The sequence below is a fragment of the Delphinus delphis genome, chromosome 13, assembly GCF_949987515.2.
Source record: "Delphinus delphis chromosome 13, mDelDel1.2, whole genome shotgun sequence".
NCBI lineage: Eukaryota > Metazoa > Chordata > Mammalia > Artiodactyla > Delphinidae > Delphinus > Delphinus delphis.
In genome coordinates, this window is record NC_082695.1 from 87,382,104 (window position 1) to 87,403,729 (window position 21,626).

A 21,626-nucleotide genomic window follows, 5' to 3' on the forward strand; every position below is an offset into this window, starting at 1 on the left:
TTAATTTCCTGATAAGTCTGGGTGCCAATTGCTTCTTAACCGTGGGATTTAGAGTGTTCTATTTCCTGTAAGCTGACATTTACATAGAATTAATAAGGGGCGGGGTTTGTTGTTTTCTTTGTTTTCTGTTGTTTTGTTTTGTTTCTGCAAGACTAATAGTGGCGGCATTTCCTTTCTTCTTTTTGTGACATTAGCAGCTGTTGGAGCTTGGTGACTGTATCCATTAATCTGCTGGGGATTGTGAAATGATGATCCCCTAACATTTCACTTTTTCCGTGTATTCGGTTGAATACGTCCATAAAGAGGCACTGATGTGCATCTACTCTTTAGATAACCAGTGATACTGTTCATATAGGAAAGGCATCATAAATGCTTCATTCTTAGTTTTCATTTACCTCTTTTCGGGGTAATCAGTTTTTTCATATTGTCCTCCAAAAGGACTGAATTAGTTTCCTATCATTGCCATAATAAATTACTACAAACTTTTGTGGCTTAAAGCAACACACATTTTTGTAAATCAACTGTATACTCCAATATAAAACAAAAATTAAAAAAAATAACGTTGGAATTCTGAAGAAAAAAATAAAAGCAACACACATTTATCATCCCTCAGTTTTGTTGTGAGAAGCCTGAAATGGGTCCACGGGCTGGGTTCCTTCTGGAGCCTCCGGGGAAAATCCATTCCTCTGTCTTTCCAGCTGCTGCAGGTGCTTGGATCCTGGCTCCTTCATACATCTTCAAGGTGAGCAGAACATCTTCCCTCCTCCCCGACTCTGCTTCCGCCCTCACATCTTCTCTCTCTGTATCTCTGACCCTCCTCCTTCCCTCTCGGGAAGATCCTTGTGATGACCTCAGGAGCACCCAGATAATCTTGAGACCCTCAGCCCCATCACATGTGGAGAGTCCCTTTGGACGTACAAGGTCAGAGAGTCACAGGTTCTGGCGACTGAGACATGAACCTATTTGTGGACCATTATTCTGCCCACCACAGTGACCTTTTTTCTTAAGTTTTATTTTAAACATACAGATGTAAACATATCAGATGGGTTTCAATCAATTGCCCATCATTATAGAAATTCTAATTGTCCTTCCCCTACATTAGCTAGTAGGACCCTACATTCTTTGTACACACCGTAGTAATCTTTTTTAGTTCCTTGCTGTATGGTATAACTAGTGACTTCCAAGAAGCTCTCGTTCCTCTCTGTGGGAAATCGTATTTCGAACCCCAAATCTGTCCATTGTATCAGTGATTGTTTCTAGGCATTACCATTTCAAATTTGGGATAAAGAGTTTTAACTCAACCCCTTTTATCTTACATTTGTATCTCCTGCCTCCTGAGGTGATAGAGCTAGAGATGATAGAGCTAGAATTTTCCATAGTTACTCATTTTCTTTTTGTCCACATTGTACATGTAAGTCTCAAAATTATACCCACCTGGCGTTATACAGCCTATGTCCCATTCTCCATCCATTTTTTTTAGCCTTCCCACATCTGCATTGTCAGAGCCTGTAGCTACTCCTTTTAATGCCCATTCAGTTTCCCTTCAACAAATAGTTATGTATTTAGTGCTCACCACCAACACTTGTGTCAATGTCTTTCCAGCCATCTTAATAATCTGAAACTCATTTTCCAATAGATCCCCCAGAAAGGATTGATGAAAACAATATTCCTGGTTTTTGTGTATGTTGATTAGCATTTTTCTGTGGGCTTTATATTCAAAAGTAAATTTGAATAGATGAAAGTTCCTGATTCACATTCTTTTCCTTGATTTTCTTAAATGTGTTACTCCATTTGTTTTTGTAGCATAAGCCTTGCTGTTAAAATTTCATGAAAATCTACTTTTTCCTTTATAATGCACTTGGTCTTTTGGCTTCAATTCCCAACTGATTTCTTTTTTCTTTGACTTGAATGAGTCATAATGCTGGGCTTTCTAGATTAATATTTTCAGATACATCTGTAGTTTCAATATGTAGTTTCAAATCTTTTAAAAATAATGATTATTTCAGGAGAGTTTTCTTGAATTATAGACTTCAGTATTTCCTTGTTTGTTTGTTCTGATTTCCCTCTTTATGGACTCCTATTATACATGTGTTAGAAATTTTTCTTTTTCTCTCAATATTGGCCCCTTTTTCTTTTTTCCTTTTCGTCTCTTCACTTTTTTGACTTTGCTCATTTTCATTCTCTATTCTCACAAGACATTTCCTCTTCTTCTTTGCTTCTGTGTTCATTCTAGCTTAGTATTCAATTCTAAAGCGATATTTATCTTATTTTTTCTTTCTATTAAGTTATATCACTTTATTTCTAGGGTTTTTTGGTTACGATATCAATATAGGTTGTTCTTTCACTTGCATCATTTTCTTAACATTTTCCGCCTTGTTCTGAGATAGTAGGTCATACTTTTGTATGTCTCTTTGGCATGTTTTCCTGGCTTTGTGTTTATTATCTACAACTATGTTGTCTTTTTTCTTTATCTTATCATAACTTGGTGGGAAAGTTGACTCTGTATTTTTTTTTTCTTTGCGGTACGTGGGCCTCTCTGTTTTGGCCTCTTCTGTTGCGGAGCACAGGCTCCGGACGCGCAGGTTCAGCAGCCATGGCTCACGGGCCCAGCCGCTCCGCGGCATGTGTGATATTCCCGGACCGGGGCACGAACCTGCATCCCCTGCACTGGCAGGCAGACTCTCAACCACTGCACCACCAGGGAAACCCGACTCTGTACTTTTTTGTTGTGCATTTTTATGTGAAATTCGCTTGGTTGAACCTTCAGGAAAGGTGTCCTTCAATGTTTGACTCATGGCTTCAGGGAGCTCCCTCGGCTGCCCTTTGTGTGTAACCTTCAAAGCATGGTCGCTGCTTTCTGAGGTCTCCTGGCTGCCCCTGCCACTGTACCTGGACATTTTCTTTTATTAGTCTCCATTTTCCCTGTCCCACTAAATTTGGATCCTGTGCCCAGAAACTCACCCTGACTATAGCGTCCTGTCCTAGAAGAGATACTGAGTTGGATAGTTTTTGGAGTTCATGAAGCCTTGGCTATTCCAGTCTCATAAACTTCCCCACAAACCCTTCTTTTTTTTTAACATCTTTATTGGAGTATAATTGCTTTACAATGGTGTGTTAGCTTCTGCTGTATAACAAAGTGAATCAGCTATACATATACATATATCCCCATATCTCTTCCCTTTTGTGTCTCCCACCCTCCCTATCCCACCCCTCTAGGTGGACACAAAGCACCGAGCTGATCTCCCTGTGCTATGTGGCTGCTTCCCACTAGATACACACCCTTCTTCGTGGGCTAGTCACCTGGCTACACCTTCCCAGTTTCTGCTGCTCCTCTCCAGTTGCTGTGGTTTCTGTGGAGTTCAGTTGGCTAATGTGGCCCATCAGATGTTTCTACAGGTCCTCCTGCTTCCTCACAGACAGAACATGGGCCACCACCCAGACCTGGTTGTTGTTCTCCACTCTCTGATGATGGGATTTACAAACTCACATGGCGCTGGAGCTTCACTATGAATGCTCATGGCTTTGGCTTTTGCTCTCTAGTCTCTCCTAGATGCTCCTGTTCAGCAGTGAATTTGGGGAGATTAAAAATTATGCTGCCTTGACTACCATCTGCCCAGAATACCTAAAAGGCATGGATCCTATTCTCAGGAGATGGACCACAATTGGGGTATTTTGAGCAGAGAAATCAATTGATCTGTGTGTGGAGAGAGATTCTGGGGTGGGTATTGGAGGGACAGGAGTGGAGGCAGGCCAGTCGACAGGTGGCCACCAAAGAAGAGGGGGCTTGCATGGGGTGGAGGCCTGGGGAGGAGGAGAGAGTCAGGTCTATTCCAAGCTGAAGATGCTTGTTCAGGGGCATAGGAGGAAGTGGACACATATGGGAACTGATGATGATTCTGAGGTATGAGGTATGAATATTAACTGGAAGGTGATGCCCTTTTCTGAATTGGAAAAGCTGGGTTAGAAGGAGGTTGGGAAGGGCATGGAATTGGCCATTTAGGATGTGTTGTATCTGAGAGACATGTCGAGCACCAAGTAGGACTGTTAACCGCAAGTCGGCTGTTGGCGTTTGGAACCCAGGTGGGAGATCAAGCAGGGACAAGTCACTATGAGCTGAGATCTGTTTACTTCAGGGAGGGGGGCCCAATACCTGACTCTGAGGTTGGCAAAAGTGGGCAGATCCAGCAGCAAAAGAAAAAAAGAAATGAGCCATCAGTGAGTGTCCTGTAGGAAAACTATGAGAGATTTTTTTTCCTGGAAGTCAAGTGAAAATTGCATTTCACCTTATTCAGATAAGAGGCACTTGGCCTGGGTTAGTGAGCATGGGCATAGGAGGGTGGAGAGAGAGTCAGAAATAATTAAGAAGACAAACTGGTAGAAACTGGTAGCTGGCTGGATTTTAAGGTGAGGAAGACCGAGGTGCACAGATGATTTCTTGGTGTCTCGCACAGACTATTGAGTGGACACCAGCTTCTGAGGTAAATAATGATGGAAAAAGAGAATGAAAATCTTAACTTTCTTTGAAGCAGAGGTCGGGGGTCAACCATGCATTTCCAGATGGATCTCGTGCTCCTTCTGATGAAGTTGGTGGGAATGCAAACATGAACTTGACTGCATGTGTGTGCCTAAAGGGCTCCATGGCAACTTTCCTACATATGACACGGATAGAACACAGTCAAGAGATAGTTCCTTAGTGGTTGCTCAGAGTGAGAAAGGGAATTGGTTAAAAACAATTGTAGGGAACTTTCTAGGTGTTGGAAATGTTCCATCATCTCTCCATGATGATTTCACAGGTGATTACAACTGCCGAACTCATTAAACTGAACAATTAATATATGTGAATTTTATTGTACGCTAATTATAACTTAATAAAAATAGCCATTCCTCAACTGAAGGAAATCAGTTATTGATTATGAATATTGCCACCTCAACAAGATCAGAAAAGTCACCCATTGGCCTATATCACATACATCTGTTATGCTTTCCAGATGATAACACAGCATTCTCCAAAGACCTCCACCCTCACTTCGGGTGGAAAACCACTGACCTAGAATATACTCTCATAAGTGAATGAAAGTCTGTTGTAGAAATTCTGAAGAGGATGGATCGTGTCCTCTGTTGGAAACTGGACTGGGGGTGAGGATGCTGACTCAAGATAGGACAGAGGCAGGATGCAGGTATGGGGCATCCTCATTGTTGACCTGGACGTGCTGTCCTGCTGGGAAACTTAGGACCCCCCGGGGAGGAGGTCATCCAGGCAGGTCCTGGAGGATAAGCAAATCAAGAAGTTTAAATAAGGGCGGGGATGGCAGGTCAGACACAAGGAAAGGCTCTTGGATCCAATAGCCTGGAACCCAAAGAACTTCTCTGAGAGAGGAGCCCACACTGCCTCTCGAAAATGTGTGATTTATTGACGCATTATTATACATTTACGACAGGCTTAGTTCCTTACTATCCTTACTTCCAGAGACCTCCTGGTCCCTCACCGATAATAGAGCTTCAGTGTTGGGGTTGATCCACTTTAAGGGTCATACAGCCATGATGTTTAGGACAAAGCTGAGGCCCATGGAGCTCTCAGTAAAGGCTGGCCATGCTACCTGCTGGACGCTCTGGGCAGGGCTTACACACGCAACGAACTCGCCACCAGATCCCACGGACTGGGAGTGGGGTCCTTGTGCGCATACAGCTGTGACGTCTGTGCAGAGCATCATGGAGCATCGGCATGAAAACGACCCCCATGTCATCAGACTCAGCCTTCTCACGTTCAGTGAGAAAAGTGTATCTCAGAGGCTAAGTGCTCAGTTTCTCAGCTGAGGTGACATTGGACCTGTGGAGTGAGGACCAGAGCCCACGCCTGTCTCCCTAGATCTGAACTCTCTCCCTGGGGGTCGCCCCTCTCCATCCGCCAGCCCCACCTCCTAGCAGAGACTGGGAGGGGCTGCTCAGCGACAGCCCTGTCGCCCGCCTTCTCACCCTGAGAGCCCTGGTAACACAGACCACGTATTTTTAAAATTAAACAGTTAAAGACACGGTGGGTAGGAAACAAACTATTGAAGCTCCTTTTCAAGTAGACAAGGGAGCGAATATCCTTTCCCTTGTAATGAACGTATTTCTGATCTCATTGTACTTGAGACGGAAATCAAAGTTTATAAATTCCCTGTGCACTTTCTTCAAATTTCCTATATACACATTTCAGTGGCTTTACTTTTAACTATAAGATGTGAATTCTCTTTGTTTGGCCAAGGTCATTGGAAAAAGTAAATTTTAAGAAAGAGTCCATTTCCTACTTAGTGTATCAGAGAGCAGCAGATTCTACCTCGAAAGTATCCACCCTTGTTTACACATTTAAATGAAAATCAAGGTCGTGGACAGCTCTTTATACCAAAATGGGAAATCCATGAAAATAAACACAGCCTCTTAAAGTCAGGTACTCATTTTTAATCAACAGTGTACAATTTGGGGCCCTTTGAGAGGGGCACCTTTGGCTGAAACAAAGAGAAATAGGTGACTTTCAAGTGAAGAGAGTTGTTCACATGGATTGTTTGGTTTTAGTGTCAGATAAATGTAAAACTGGCCCTTTTTTAAAAGATGGACAAGTGCAGTAAAACATCTCCCTAGTAGATTATTCACATGTTGCTAATGAAACCACACATCTGCATTTTTAGACAACCTGGGCAGGTGGGGACTGACCCTCCGGGCACTCCAATCTCCAATTCGAGGGGGGCAGCCCGAAACGGGGCCTGAGGCTCCTTCGAGGTTGGGCCCGTGGACTTGTCACAAGCTGGATACAAATGGAGCAGTGTGAGACCTTTATTAGACTAACAGATATTGTGTGTACACAGACATTAGCTAATCTATTGGACTTAGCCAGGCATTCTAAGAAACTGATTTACTGGACAAATACAAAATCATCCACGTTTAACCTTTAAGCTTACAGAACCCGGGCGTCTTATTTATTTGTGGCTTGCTTTCTTTCTCCTTTAATTCTCCCTCTTTCTCTCTCTCTCTTTTTTAAGTGAAGAGAAGATTGAGACTTTGAATGCTGTGTAAGGAAGAATGCTCCGGATTGTCTATTTATTAATTACACAGCGTTTGCCACGCGAGCCATCCGGTGATGTCACTGACAGTGGATATCAAATGGTGTCTCAGAATGAGAGTTGAGTGACTAAGACACATTCACTGGTTCAAAGCTGTTAATAAAAATTATGAAATGACATAAGGGGGTTGACGACACAGGAGTGGAATAGGTTCCCCAAAGCAGGTCCCCCTGCACCCTGGCTGTGTCCCTGGCTTCAGCTGTGCTACGTTATGAATTTTGTCACCACCCGCTCCCAGCGCCAGGCATCTCTGAAGGGCAGATGACCCAAATGAATGCAAATCGAATTAGGTTTCCTCTCAGAAACTTTAATACCATAAATGAGAAAAAGCATTCATCACAAATAACTAGGGATTGTATACCAAAGTGCTGGAAGAAAATCAATATACTTTCAGCTGCTCTCGGCCTATAAATGTAAATGAGAACAGATATAAAGCTGATATGCACTAAAGAAAGGTTACTGAGGGAGCAACACATAACACGAGGAAATCAATTGAATAAACTTGAAAAATGATTCAGATAGAGTAGATATGAACATAGAAAATCAATCATATAATTTAAAGAATAAACAGCTTGAACCTCACAAATCTCCCGTATGGTTTTCGAGGGTAGGATTTTTAATTTAGCATTGATATAATGCCAAGCTATGAGAATCTGCAGATGGTCGAGGCTGGGAAGAAAATCAATTCATTCTTGTTCTACGGTCTTAAGGGGTATTTGATATTTACAGCAGGGCAGCATGAATCCTTGTATAAATTTACATTTTAAGAGATAAAGGGCCTCTGTATTTTGTCTTGTTATTGTTAATAGAAACTGTCTACTTTTATTCTGTCCACTTTCTGGAGAAGCGGAGCTGTCTTTGTGTTGGTGTGTGTCACAGGTAATTCTCCAGGCTTTATTTTCTTGATACACAAAGTTTTGCTTTGTGCTTTTTTTTCTTCCTCCCTGCAAGGCAATCGAGGTGACATAATTGCATCAGTGCTGCAGAAATATAGGCTGCAATTTGGGGGAAAAAACAATTCCAGACAAGTTCATTTATGTATTGCGTGGAGGTTGAGAGGTTAAGAAAATGTGGCAGGATACAAGTAAATGCATATGTAAATCCAAGAGACTTTCATTGCACTTATAATCAGTTATTTGCCTTTCTGCTTCCAACTCAGGGATTTCTCATTAGGAAAAGCTGAAGAATCAAATTCACCCGCAATCCTACAGACACCGAGTTGGAGGTCTGCTCCCCAAACTTTAGATGCTCATAACTCTGACACACGCAGACAAATGTCTTTGAGCACCTGTATCATCGGAATGATTTGCGGTGTTTATTTGCCTAATGGAAATGGATATCATGGCATTAGAGGTGTCTTTCTCTCTAGCTCTGTCCCTCCTCATAAGTCCCCGCGTTCCAGGGGAAGAGAGCTGGCCTTCCTTTTCTCCACAGGCGCTGTGGAAAACCACCCAGGGGGCTGCGACCACTTCTTTAATTTCCAGAGAATTCCACTTAGTGAAAATGCTCAATTTGATTTCTTTGCTGTATGAAAGTAGACACAACTGCAGCTTTTCTTTTCATGAATTGAACAACCTAGATGCTAGTACTGTTTGTAGTTTATTCACCCCAACGGGAGCAATCAGTCGGAGAAGTGGGGCAGAACATAGAGCCTCTTTTGGAAAAGTCCTGTGTCTGATGCCTTTCCACTCTGCTCCTAGGGTTCTTAATTCAGAAGAGGTCCTGAGACAGTCTAGGGATGAAGGTCATGAAAGAAAAGAGAAAAGTGGTGAATATATATGGAATACATGCAATCTTCAGTAACGAGAAGACGGCAAATGTTTCAAATGCATTATAGACACACGTGTGTGTGTGTGTGTGTGTGTGTGTGTGTGTGTGTGTGTGTGTGTGTCCCTTTACACCATGAGTATAACAACGCCAAGTTGTTAGTGGGGAGTTAGTTTGTTTAGAGATGGGGATTCATTTTTTTTTTCAGGCCATGACTTTTAAAACAAATGCGTGGAGATTTCTGATTCCAGAAAGCTGGAGCTGGACATACTATTCCCTGATCCTCTCACTACTGCAGCTGCTGCATTAAACACACAGAAGAAGCCCTGAGGCGGAGGGAACGGAGACTGTGCCTGGGGCGTCGGGACCAGAGGGCTCAGTGGTAAGTCTCTGGGTGTTCCTTCTGCCTCAGAGGTCCCGGACTTAGAGAAAAAGAGAACGCAGCCCAGAAATGCAACAAGTGCAGACAAAGAACGAGCTCCAAGAGCAGCCTGTTTTCCGGCCAAAAGGCTGGCAAAGGGGCAGCCCAGCAGGACTAACAGCCTTCAGACAGTAACCGCTCCACCCAGCCAAGCACGGCAAGAAAAACCTATGGCTACTCTGCCATCCTGCCCACAACGGGCCCCCCGCCCTCTCCCTTGCGCTGGTGTCGGGGAGGGTCAGGCTGCCCCCGCCCAGGGTGACGAGCATCAGCGTGGGTGGAAGGTCCCCCGAACAGAATACTCAAGGAAGATCCAGAATCTTGAAACAGAAGAACCAAAGGAATCTGTCAGCTAAAAATACAACATTCATTTAAAAAACTCAGTGGGTAAGTAAGCTCAGAAAAGAGGAGAAACGGTAGAAGAAAGTGTGTGTGAACTGGAGGAAGAAGGAAAGAGCCTCCCAGGGAGAGCAGCAGGGAAAAGAAACGGGAAAGATGGAGCCACACCTCTGGCACTGCAGGCCAGTGAGAGGTGAAGGTCCTCGAGTCCCTGAGACAGCATGGTTGGAGGGTCTGGGGAAGCCTCTCGAAAAATAATGCCTGAAAAGCTCCAGAGCCACAGATTCAAGAGGGTGAATGAACCACAAACAAGGAAAGCCCCGAAGGATCTGGGGCCGAGACTTGTCATAAGCAAACTCCTGGAAATTAGGGGGAGCAAGTCTTTCTCCCGGTCCACGTGCCGCAGTCCTCCCACGGTCCGGCCCAGGCCACGCGACACGGCGGAGTCCTCGTGGGGTAAGGACCCGGCAGCCTTGAGGACCCAGTAAGGCCACAGACGTGAAGGACCCGCCCCAGTGCCTGACTCATTGCCAGCACTGAGGAACGTTCTTTATTTTTTAAAGCAGGGACTTTTGTCGGCGTATCAGCAGAGGGGACACTGTTATTCCAAACGGTGTTCATAGGCGAAGGATGCTGCACACTCAGGCAGCACCGTCTCCTCCGCACCGAGTCTACACTGACGTGCTTCTTTCCCGCAGGTGAGTAGTACCCGAATCCCAAAGAACCTAATTCCTCATCCACAAAGCCAAAAGGTTACAAGACATTTGAGGGACAGGGTAAGTATGTTAACAAGAAAACTGTGCTCAGAAGAGCAATTTTCTTGCGTGACACGGCACTATTTCATATTGGGAAGTTATCATACTATCAGTGGAGCAGGTAATAAAGTGGTGTTCCCGATGTCTCAGCCATATTTATGTGACACAGGTCACTGAGACCTTGTTTCCTCTATTCCATAGCGTGTTTCAGGACTATTCTCTGCCTATGTTCCAGAAGAAGCACATTCCGTCACCAAATCCGCGGATTGAACATTTGAAAAGTGAGCGAAGAAGCATCACTAATTTGGAGTTTTCAAGCCGTGTCCGAGGGAGGAGGGCCTCGCCCTGCAACGCTGGAGCATTCATGGAGCCACGTCTGAACCTGGAAGGTCCAGGGGGTCAGTACATGGCTCCTCGTGTCCACGGCACCCGTGAGCAGATTGCAGGAAAATGACCACACGATTCTCAGAGCAAACACATAGGCGCTCAGAATCCTGAGCTTACAACGCCAAGGTTCTTGCTCTAGCCTGGCAGCATTAGGGACGCTATTTCCTTTCCTGCCGCAGTGACAGGACTAGGGAACCCTGATGGGAACAGTGTTCTGTAAAACATGCAAAGGAGATTTGAAATAAAATATTGAGAGTTAATGCAGGTGATTGACAAGGCTAATGCAAGCATGGGCTTAAAAACGCTTGTTGTTATTTGAGGTGGGAAAGTAAAAGAGGGATTTAGCGAAGTTTGTTTTTGTTTTTAATCTTGCCAGTTTTATTTCCTTAAAGAATTTTAGGATTCTATGTGACACGGGCATTTCTTCTACACTTCCTAAGAATAAAAGCCATCCTTTTAAATCACTCAAGGGAAACTGACCTTTCCAACAGAGCTTTCAGAGTTCTTACCATCTAAAATTAAGAATATTTTGTACATATTTAACTTAAAAATGTTAGCACAGCTATCAGTTACCAATCTTGAAAGAAAGGCATGGTCCTGTGATTTCTAGAGGCAGGTCAGCATTTCTTTTAAATATGTAAACAGATTGTTATTTAGAGACTGGAAATCTCAAGTGTTGCCTTGCTTTGAACTAGATATTTTGAGTTTCAGTATCCTCTTCCTTTATGTCATGTATGTGTGTGTGGAAAAACACATACTCGTGTATATTTATACGATGACATAAATATATGATCATGCATTTCTATGATGAGATTTGAATACTTTCTGGATTTTCATTATGTAATTTATTTCACGAATGCATAGAATACATGGTACAGGATGCTTTATTTTCCTTTTTAAAAATATTGCCAAGTCACGTTAGCTATATTTCTAAGTCTGTCAATGAAACGCAAGCTGTAAGATTGGGTTCAACGTTTAAGGACATATACAAAGGCACCTCCTCCAGGAGAAAAGACTAACAGAGACATGAATCTTTCCTTCTAATGGCGATACCATGAATACCTATCATATGGGTAGAGGAAAGCATTTTAATCATATATTGTAGAAATGCTTATGAAACTATAAAATACAGATATAATATTCACTAAACGCTTACTGAAAGCATCCTATAATGCCAGGAATTATGCTCAATTCTGAGACACTAATAACAAATACATTTTAAAACACATGTGCAATGACCCTGAAGACCCCTTGGTCTGCTGCAGGCAGGAAACCTGTCAGTATAATATGGGAAGAGTGACCGTGAGCTGTGATAAGGGTGCAGGAGGCGCAGAGGGGACGGTTCAGTCCGTGTGTTGGGGAGGAGCTTGGCCGCGGGTGGGGGGAGGGCCGGGCTGGTGGGCGTTGGACAAACGGACAAGGCAGGACTTCTCAGGAAGATAAAATAGGAGGGCACAGAAGAGCCGTACCTGCTCTGTGCATCGTTGTCAACCTTCGCTGAATCATAAACCTAAGAAGGACCTTTGCGGTGAGGCTGAGGACAGGCAGGACCCAGACCCTGCGGGATGAACAGGCCAGGCTCTGGGGCCAGGCACACAACACGTGGTTTCAGAGTCGGCATACGCTAGCTTTCCAAGACACCATATTCCCTCTCATGAAATGGAATTTGTAAGAGGAATTTATAACCCCATGTAGCAGCCCATCATTTCTCTTTACAATTATGACGATTATCGGGGACCTGGTGGGTCAGACTAAGAACCGTGGCGCTTCATTCTTTAAGTGGCAAGTTCTGTAGAATGTAAAAGTCAACATGGAGCCTGCTCCGGGTCTCGTGTTGGCGCCTCCGCCCAGCAGAGGGTGACAACATGCTGCAAGAGCAGAGGCCGGAGGCAGGAAGGCCAGTGAGGCCGTGTGCGAGCTGGGAGCTGGGCAGGGGGAGCAGGGGCCACACGATGATCGCTGTGCCCCTGGGACTTGCTGGACGCTATGATCTCAACTGTTCCTGGATGCCTGCAACGTGCCGGGAAAATGCTAGGAGCTCAGTCTTAACTATTCCTGATGTTTCCCAGAGGATCCTACCCCAAAGCGACTGGTTTCTCAAACGGTGTACTGACTGCATGTGTCCCATTAAGGACGATGAGACAGTTTGGAAGCCGCTAACTGACTCTTTTAAAGTTAGAACTAAATTCCAGAAAAATCATAAAACACCAAAAATGATATGCATATAAAATATATCTTTTTCAACAGTTATTAGCATTTGTTAATGGAAGAATACAGCCTTTTAAAGCAGATTTGAGATATCACTGACATAAAAGTTGTGTATGTTTGAGAGGTACAACATGTTGTTTTGATATACGTCTACACTGTGAAACGCTCACCACAGTCAAGCTAATTAGCACATCCGTCGCCCCACCTGGTGACTTTGTAGGTGTGCAGAAGAATATGGAATGAGGACGCTTAGATTTAAAAAAGAGGAAGGTGGTATTTATGAACTGGAGACTTATTACTCTAATCTAGATCCTTTTTTTTTTTAACATAGGTAGTCTGTTCTCTCTCTCTCTTTCTCACGCACACACACACACACACACACACACACACACACACACACACAGAAGTAGGAACTTTCTGGGCGTACCCATTGGGCATATCTTTGCAAACTTAATCCTAACGATACTAATCTAGTTACCTGAGAGCAGGACAAAGAATAAATGTTACAACTGATTAGAATTTCTCCTCTCTCAATATGTTAAACCAGGAACCAAATTAGTGGAAATCACTTGGGGTAGAAGCAGCATCTGAAAAGGCTTATGCAAGCCTTTTGTAAAAAGGACCCTGAGATGTTGTTTGGGATAAACCCAAGGTAGAGAATCCTGCAGGGTGCAGGAGAAGATATATTTATTATAATCTCTGTTAACTAGAAAGACGGAAGGAGGTAAGGCACTTACTGTGAGCCTACTAACTGCTGGCGTTGCACCTTGTGTTTACATATGCAATCTTATATTTTAAAACTATCCGTTAACCTTCACGAACCCTGATGAGGCAAATACTATGATCCCTATTTGAAGGTCAGGAAAAGACTTTCAGAAGAATGAGGACCCGGGTGGGTAGGGACCACGGAGCTGGAGTTCCCATCCATGTATGACTCGAAGTCCCATGGTGAGAAATCTAGATGATGGTGAGCACACATCAGGGGTGAGCACAGACCTCAGTTACGAGCGGGGGCCCTTTGTTCAGACACAAATGGGTGCAGATTCATTTACAAGCTCTAAATCTTGGTATATTCACTTATTCTCTCAAATACTCACTTTCTCCATGTTCAAAATGTAACTGAGATTTATTGTAAGGATTAAGCAAACACACATACAAAAGAGCGTCGACCAGAGTAGGTACTGCTACTAAGATAAATGTGTGATGCTTACTATGATTTCACTGTTGCCGTCATTTTGAGGATTGTTTTTTTTCTCCTGCAATATAAGCTGCATTTTACCGCACTGGCCTTTGAGATTTCTGATTTAAGTCTTCGTTCCACTGGAAGGGTAATAAAGAGGCTTTGGTGGGCCCAAGACTGTAGTAAAAAGAAATTGTGTCCATCCCTATGGTCTTTGTTTTTGGTTTTTTTCGGTACGGGGGCCTCTCACTGTTGTGGCCTCTCCCGTTGCGGAGCACAGGCTCCGGATGCGCAGGCTCAGCGGCCATGGCTCACGGGCCCTGCTGCTCCACGGCACGTGGGATCTTCCCAGACCGGGGCACGAACCCGCGTCCCCTGCATCGGCAGGCGGACTCTCAACCACTGCGCCACCAGGGAAGCCCCAACCCCATGGTTTTGACATGTGTGAGAACTCTCAGACTTATTTCTAGTCAAAGCTCTCTGAGTTGAATATTTACATAGACTTTATTTCAGTGTACATCCTAGTAACTTTTCGTGCCATTCTATTTGGTCAAAGACGCAAAGAAAAAATAAACCAAGGGACCAAACAACAAATATTTATGCCTCCACAGCTAAAACCTCAATAGAAGTAGCCTAAACAAATTATTTTCTTCTTTTTTAATGATAATTCTAAACTTATGCCTTGAATAAGATCGTTACAACACTATGTTCAATTTTCCAGGCATATTTCATTTCAAAGCCAAAACTAGGTTTTGTCCATACTCTTGTATCCCCGTAACTGAAAACAGGATCAGGTCCTCAGACATGACTGCTTGGTCGACGCTGAAGTGCTGAGAACAGCCGGGCTCCTCGAAGGCTAGTCGTTTGTAGCTCAGAGTCAGTGTCTTGGCACACGGTCCGTTTCCCTCTTGGTCTCCCTGCAACATCTGGTGCTACGGATCTTAATAAATTACTACACTGCAGCCAAGTTAACGGTAATAGAAATTCTGCACAAGAAACCCAATGGCAGACGATTCTGGTGCACACCCGCCCTTAGAGACGAGGAAGGAAGAGGGGGAAACCTGATGGGGTTTCCATCACCTACCTGGGCCTCCTTGGGACCCAGCATCAGTGAAAGCTTCTCATGGCTTTTGTTTCCTCATCTTTGAAACAATGAGGGTGTAAGTCCTCCCTTGAAGGGTTTCTATTAGGATTAAGGGTAATGAAGACAACGCGGAAGGTACCTGAAATCCCGGCCCCACTACAGGAGTGCTGCTTTTACCCCAGTAATCACATGCCCAGGTGAGGACCACTCTGCCAGGTTGTGAGAGATTCTCAGAGAGAAAGTTCCTCTGCCTCCGTCACCTGGCTTGTGTCTCTTCTGCAGATTCAGGAGTCTCCCCCATAACACCTGGCAAGAAAGACAGGTGAGTACAGGTCTTTCCGATACACCACTGACAGCCACCTTAGATAGTGAGCTCCTGAAATATTGTCAGGGGGCAGGGACCTGCCTTTTGACCCCCCCAAGTCATTTACATCAAGTTGAACAGAACGACTCATGGAAAAGGAATTTGAAACCCGAAGCTTCAGTGTTGCTCTCAGTTTCCTTTAGTTTCCTCCCAGTTTCCTCATCACGACTTGAGAAGGACAAGAGTCGGGAAACAACAGGGTGTGGTCCACACCATGTAGCACAGCTCCTGGCACCCGGGAAGCCTTGGCGACCCATCAGAATGAAGGATGTCATGACAGCCAGAACCCGTTGGACCAGTATTATTTCCATCTCATTTTAAAGTTGTGGTCCTGCCTCTGCGGGGTTCTGTGGACGTGCCTGCTGCTCCCGCCTGCCTCAGCAGGCATCTCCTCCTTCAACAGCCTGTTGGTCCCACGTTCCAGGTGGACGGACCACCCCTCCCAACGTTCAGCCGGCACCGGGGGTGTAACACAGGCTTCTACGTACGATGCTGTGTCACAGGCTTCAGTGCCCATGGCTGTTACGTGGGATGGCATCTCCTGTGTGGGGTAGGCCGGGTGTCATAGATGTGTCACATTGCTTCTGGAGCTCACTTTTAACTCTCGTCTTGGGGGCTTGGAGGGGCTGGGAGGGCAGGGCTGAGAGCTGATGGGAAGGGAGGGAAGCAGAAGAAGGCGGGTGGCGATGGAGCAGTGTCCACGGCCCCCCAGGCTGGGCAGGAGTGCAGGTGACAGCAGCCAGGAGCGCGTGGTCCCCGAGGGGCTCACCCAACTCCAGCCACGTGCACAGAGTCACCGCGGACCGTATGCTACCGGGAGTCCGGACCCAGCAGGACGCTAAGGAGAGGTTGCCCCTAGGGAGCCTGCTGGCAGCTGCAGGGTTAAACCCAAAAGGAATGAATAAACGTGTGTGTTTCTTGATAACAAGATAGCGAAACCCATTAGCAAGGCTCATTCAAAACGTGGCTTATTTGCACAACGTATGTTTACACCCACGTGAGTGTTTGCACATGCTGCTGTCTACACACCTTCCAGACTCAACCACCCACCACAGTGAGATTGTCCACGCAGGGCGGGTTCTCTGCAACGGCGCCAGCAGTGTCGAATTCCCACTCCTTACTGCTTCCACCCGTGGGCTGGTCTAATCTCATTACCTACAAGCTATGATTCTCTCATGGTGATCAGAAGTGAATGGGAGCAGTTTCAGACTCTGGTTGAAATGGAGGCATCGCCCATGCCCTTAAGCACTGAGTTTTAACATGCATGCTGCGCCCACTGGACGCTGAGCACTGCGTCTGGCTATGGGGCACAGCAGACTGGGGGAGAGAACCTCTAACAGATGCACCCACGAGGCCTTCAAGGTGCTGATGGCGGAGTCCGCGGTTAGGAGTCAGGATGGCCTCATGGAGAGATGCTTGGGGATGAGTCTCAGATCACAGGTGGATCAGGACGGAGGCCACAGGAAGTAGCTGGGAACATTGATCCCCGTGGAGTGTGGGGCAATAACTCCAGCATGGCTGGTGCATCTGGGGAAAGGCAGGCTGAGAGACGATCAGAAACGGGGTGGAGGATTTTATCAGCTGTGGAGGGGACAGAGTCTCTATCATATGGGTGTCAGCTGGGCCTGAATTACATCCCCTCTCTAGAAAGACCCCAAGAGCCAGTGGTTCCCAGCCAACTTCATGCTTAGATCCATCTTCGATCTAATAAATACCATTCTATGGTGATTCTAACCTACGATGAAATATATAATATATTTTGCTAGGTGCTGAGGTATTTGTGCAGGTGTCAGGAATGGCTTCTGTTTCACAAAACTCATAAACTATTCTGTAATTTATGTCAACCATAGAAGAATGAACCAGTAAAGTGGTTTAAGAGATTTGGGGGGAAATATTAATATAATGCCATCTGATGAATTCGGCAGGGAAGGAGCATGCCAGAACACTACACTTTCTGTCTGCTTGCCCTAACAGGCAGCATTTAAAGTTGAGTGTTAATTGTTTGGCTTAAAAGTGTAATTTATTTTTCACTGCTGACTTAGCAATACTGAGGCATACGATGCACGCTGTAGTAAAGAGAGCAGATTAGCTAAGCTTTAGCGCATGAGTCTGAGAGGTTTGTGTTTGAAATTAAATGTGATCACAGAAGTGAGCCAACCTGTAACAGAGACGGGACTTGTCATTGCATAAATTAAGCATCTGTTTTGGGCTTTGCTGAAATTATTGAGTTTTATTCATAAAATATTTACACGCTGCATTTATAGCTGTTATTGCTTGGTGCCAATAGAATGAATTTTCTATCTCAGGAAGCACATGAGTCCCCCAGCTTGCTCAACGTAACCCTCAATGTCCATATGTTCAATTCAGTTTTGAATGGTTCATGAATATGGAGTCGTCTTCATTTTTTTATTGTGATTTAGGGATCAACATGGCTATATATGGAAAGTTAGATACATTTTTAATTATATTTATTGGTTTTTGGTGGAAGCAGAACAAGAGTGAGAGAAAAGTTTACTTGTGAGAAATCTGCCGTGTCTTTTCACGACTTTCAGGGGATCCCTGAACCTCTGGGAATTATATACTCAGTCATGCATTATAAATGCTTAAGCACATTTGGAAAATTTTAGAGGGCTAAGTACATAAGAATTTCATCAAATTATATGTTGTTTTCTTAATTTAGGTTTCCGCACAGGGGAGACGCTCAAAATATTGAACGATATGGGAATGAACATTGGTCATAACAGAGTCGTTCACACTGGCCTGCACTGGATGAATTTCACCTTAGTTTCCACGTGTAATTTCCCAGGGTGGGATGGGGCAAGGGAGAAGGGAATGCCTCCCTGCTCCAAAACCTTAGAAAATCTTTGCTTTAGGATATCCTATGATTTTAGTTATAGTTGTATTTCACTATAGGAATTTCTATGTCAAAAAATATAAACTTGAATAATGTAACCGACATTAGATGTAAAAGCTATACATTCAGAAGATGGAATGTATTTCTGACTGAGTGATTACAAAAGGAGATGAAATGGCATTTGACCTTCTTTTTAAGGACTATCAAACTTCAAAGTTAGGCTATTTTAAGCAGAAAGGTTGGAAATATTGCCTAATGATCTGGCATTGGGCTCTGGAGTGAAATGGCAAGCATTTTAATTCTGATTCTTACACTGATATGTAAACTTGGTAAGTTACACAGTCTTTCTAAACCTTGATTTATTCATCCATGCAGTGGGAATCTTTATAATGACCTCAGACAGCTGCTGTGACTGAAGAATAACTTGGACTTCAGTATCTAACGAGAAGTCTTAGGAATATTTGTAATGAATGACACAGCAAAGACAAACTTGATAAAATACACACAAACAAACTCACACACACATAAACACCAAAGGCTGTCTTACCCCAATTTTTGTAGCAAGTATCTTCTAAAAATATATAAAATCAATACCAAGCCACCCATGCCCTAAACACACATTTTATCACCTTCCTATACATCTATTCATCTCAACGCCGATGCACCCTTGGGCAAGAGATGAAGATTAAACACAAGCGCTCAGTATGGTCAAGGGAGCTTAGATCAAGGGACGTGTCAGAGGCTGAGGGGTGGACGTCATTTGGGGTGGGAGGTGTGCGACTTTGGGAGAGTAGATATCCATTTCTTCTTCATAAAATAAACCATAAATGGCGCGTGATTCTCTAAATACTAAAAATAATTCTGTAGATTAGTGACAAAGTGGATTTTATCGGATTAACTCTTTTCCCAACCACAGTTATAAACTCTGGACAAAATATTTTCAAAATCAGCTATTTAAAGGCACTTAAGTGTTACCCCAAACAGCAGAAATTGAAGACAATTTTAGCACTGAAAGAAGAGAGCCACGGAAAAGAGATCCACTTTTTTCTGTCTTCCCCTTTGGACAGGTACCAGCTTTTCTAGGTCCTGGAGGATAGCATTCAAGCTGGGGGCATCAGTATTTCCGGTCCAGAGTCAGAAGCTGGATTTGAGGGAAGCCAGAGCTGCTGACGTGAAGAGGAAGAATCCCAGGAAGGAGGAAGGGGCTGGCCCCTAAATCTGAGTGCCAACTTCCCTCAAAGCACTGCTGACTCCTGGACTGTACATGGAAGGGGTAACACATGGTCTGGTGTTAAAATATCCACTGGCAGACTGAAAAATCAGGGGCAATCTTTCAGGAGCTGCCTGTCAATGGGGAGCCAGAACTTTGAGCACTTGCCAAGTTTTAGGGACTTGCTAAATATTTCAGGTTTTCCATTAGATCCCAAAGAGAGTAAAGTCTTATGTGTAAGGACCATGTTCTGGTGCTAAGATCTATGTATTAGGACTCAGAGATAAACCAAAATAGATACACTCACATAAGCGGCAGAAGCAATCCACTTGCAAGAGATAAGAGATTCACTGAAAATTTAATTGCCTGCTAGAAAAATAACTCAACAGTTTTTAGAGAAAGATAACAGAATCCAGAGTCCTTACAAAGTATCATTCGCAACACTTAGTACACAGTGAAAACAAACAAATTAGCTAACTACACCAAACAGGCAAATAAATAGAAACATGAAATTCACAGTCAAGGGAAAAGTCAGTCCATATTAACAGACATGTAAGTCTTCCAGATTTTGGAATTGGTTAATAACAACTTTAATATACCTATGATAGATATATTAAGGAGCCTACATGATAGATGAATAAAAAGGTAAAATAAGTGTAATAGTGAAGAATTTAAAGAGAGATATGAAAGCTGTAAAGAATTGGAAATTGGAAAAAAGGAAATCTATAACTGAAGAATACAATGTCTGAAATACAGAATTTATTAGACGGATCAACAGAAGGTGGAACACAGCTGAATGATGAATCAGCGGACTTGAAGAGAGATCAGTGGAAATTATCCAACCCAATCACAGGGAGAAAAAAGGACTAAAGCAAAACAAGCAAACAATAACAACAATGACAGAAACCTAGAGATTAATGACCTTCAGGCCAGTTTCAAAGAGACAAACATAAAAGCAACTTGAGTCCTAGGGAAAGAAAAAGCGAGGCAGAAAGTAAGAGTGAGGCAGAAAAATATACATATTTGAATAAATATCGGCTAGAATTTTAAAGATTTAACCCAAAACCTCAACCCACAGATCCCACAAACCCCCAAAACAACAAATGCAAAAACAAACAAAATAAAAATAAAATACACACTTAGGTACCTTATGGCCAAACTGTAAAAACTAGTGATTAAAAAGAAAATATCATAAGTATTGGGGGGTGGGGGAGACAAAAGAAAAATATTTTTCTAATTAGAAAAAATTCAAACCAGAATGGAGAAACTCTGTCAAATTCAGAAAGAAGGAAAGAAGGAAGGAAGGAAGGAAGGAAGGAAAGAAAGAAAGAAAGAAAGAAAGAAAGAAAGAAAGAAAGAAAGAAAACACTACCAACCTAGAATATAATGTCTACTAAATATGTCTTTCAAATATTAAGACAATGTAAAGACTTTTTCATGTAAGCAAACTTAAAGGATTTATTGCCAGCAGCCCTGAAGTATAAGAAATGCTACAGAAAATTCTTCCATCAGAAGCAAAATGACGTTATCTTAAAATAAGGAGTTATAGGAATGAATGCAGATCACTGGATACTGTAAACATCTGGGTATATATAAAGAAATATTTCCTTAAGTCTATCTTTCTTTTTAAATGTCATTCATTTAAAAGTAAAATGATTCTTTAAAGCAGATGATAAAAAATTAAACAATGTAGTTTGGAGTCTATAAAAAATGTAAAAGTGAAATATATGACAGCAGTAGTACATATTAAATGTTAACAGACTGGATGCTACAGTTAAAAGGAAGTGATTGTCATAATAGGAAAGAAAGCTAGACCAAATTATGTGTTATTTGTAAGAGGCACACGTTAAATAAAAAGAAAAAGAAACACAAATGCCAAGAGTAAAAATATGGAGAACTTTACCATATAAACACTAAGTATAATGAACCTGGGTTAGCTATATTAATATCCAGAAAAAAA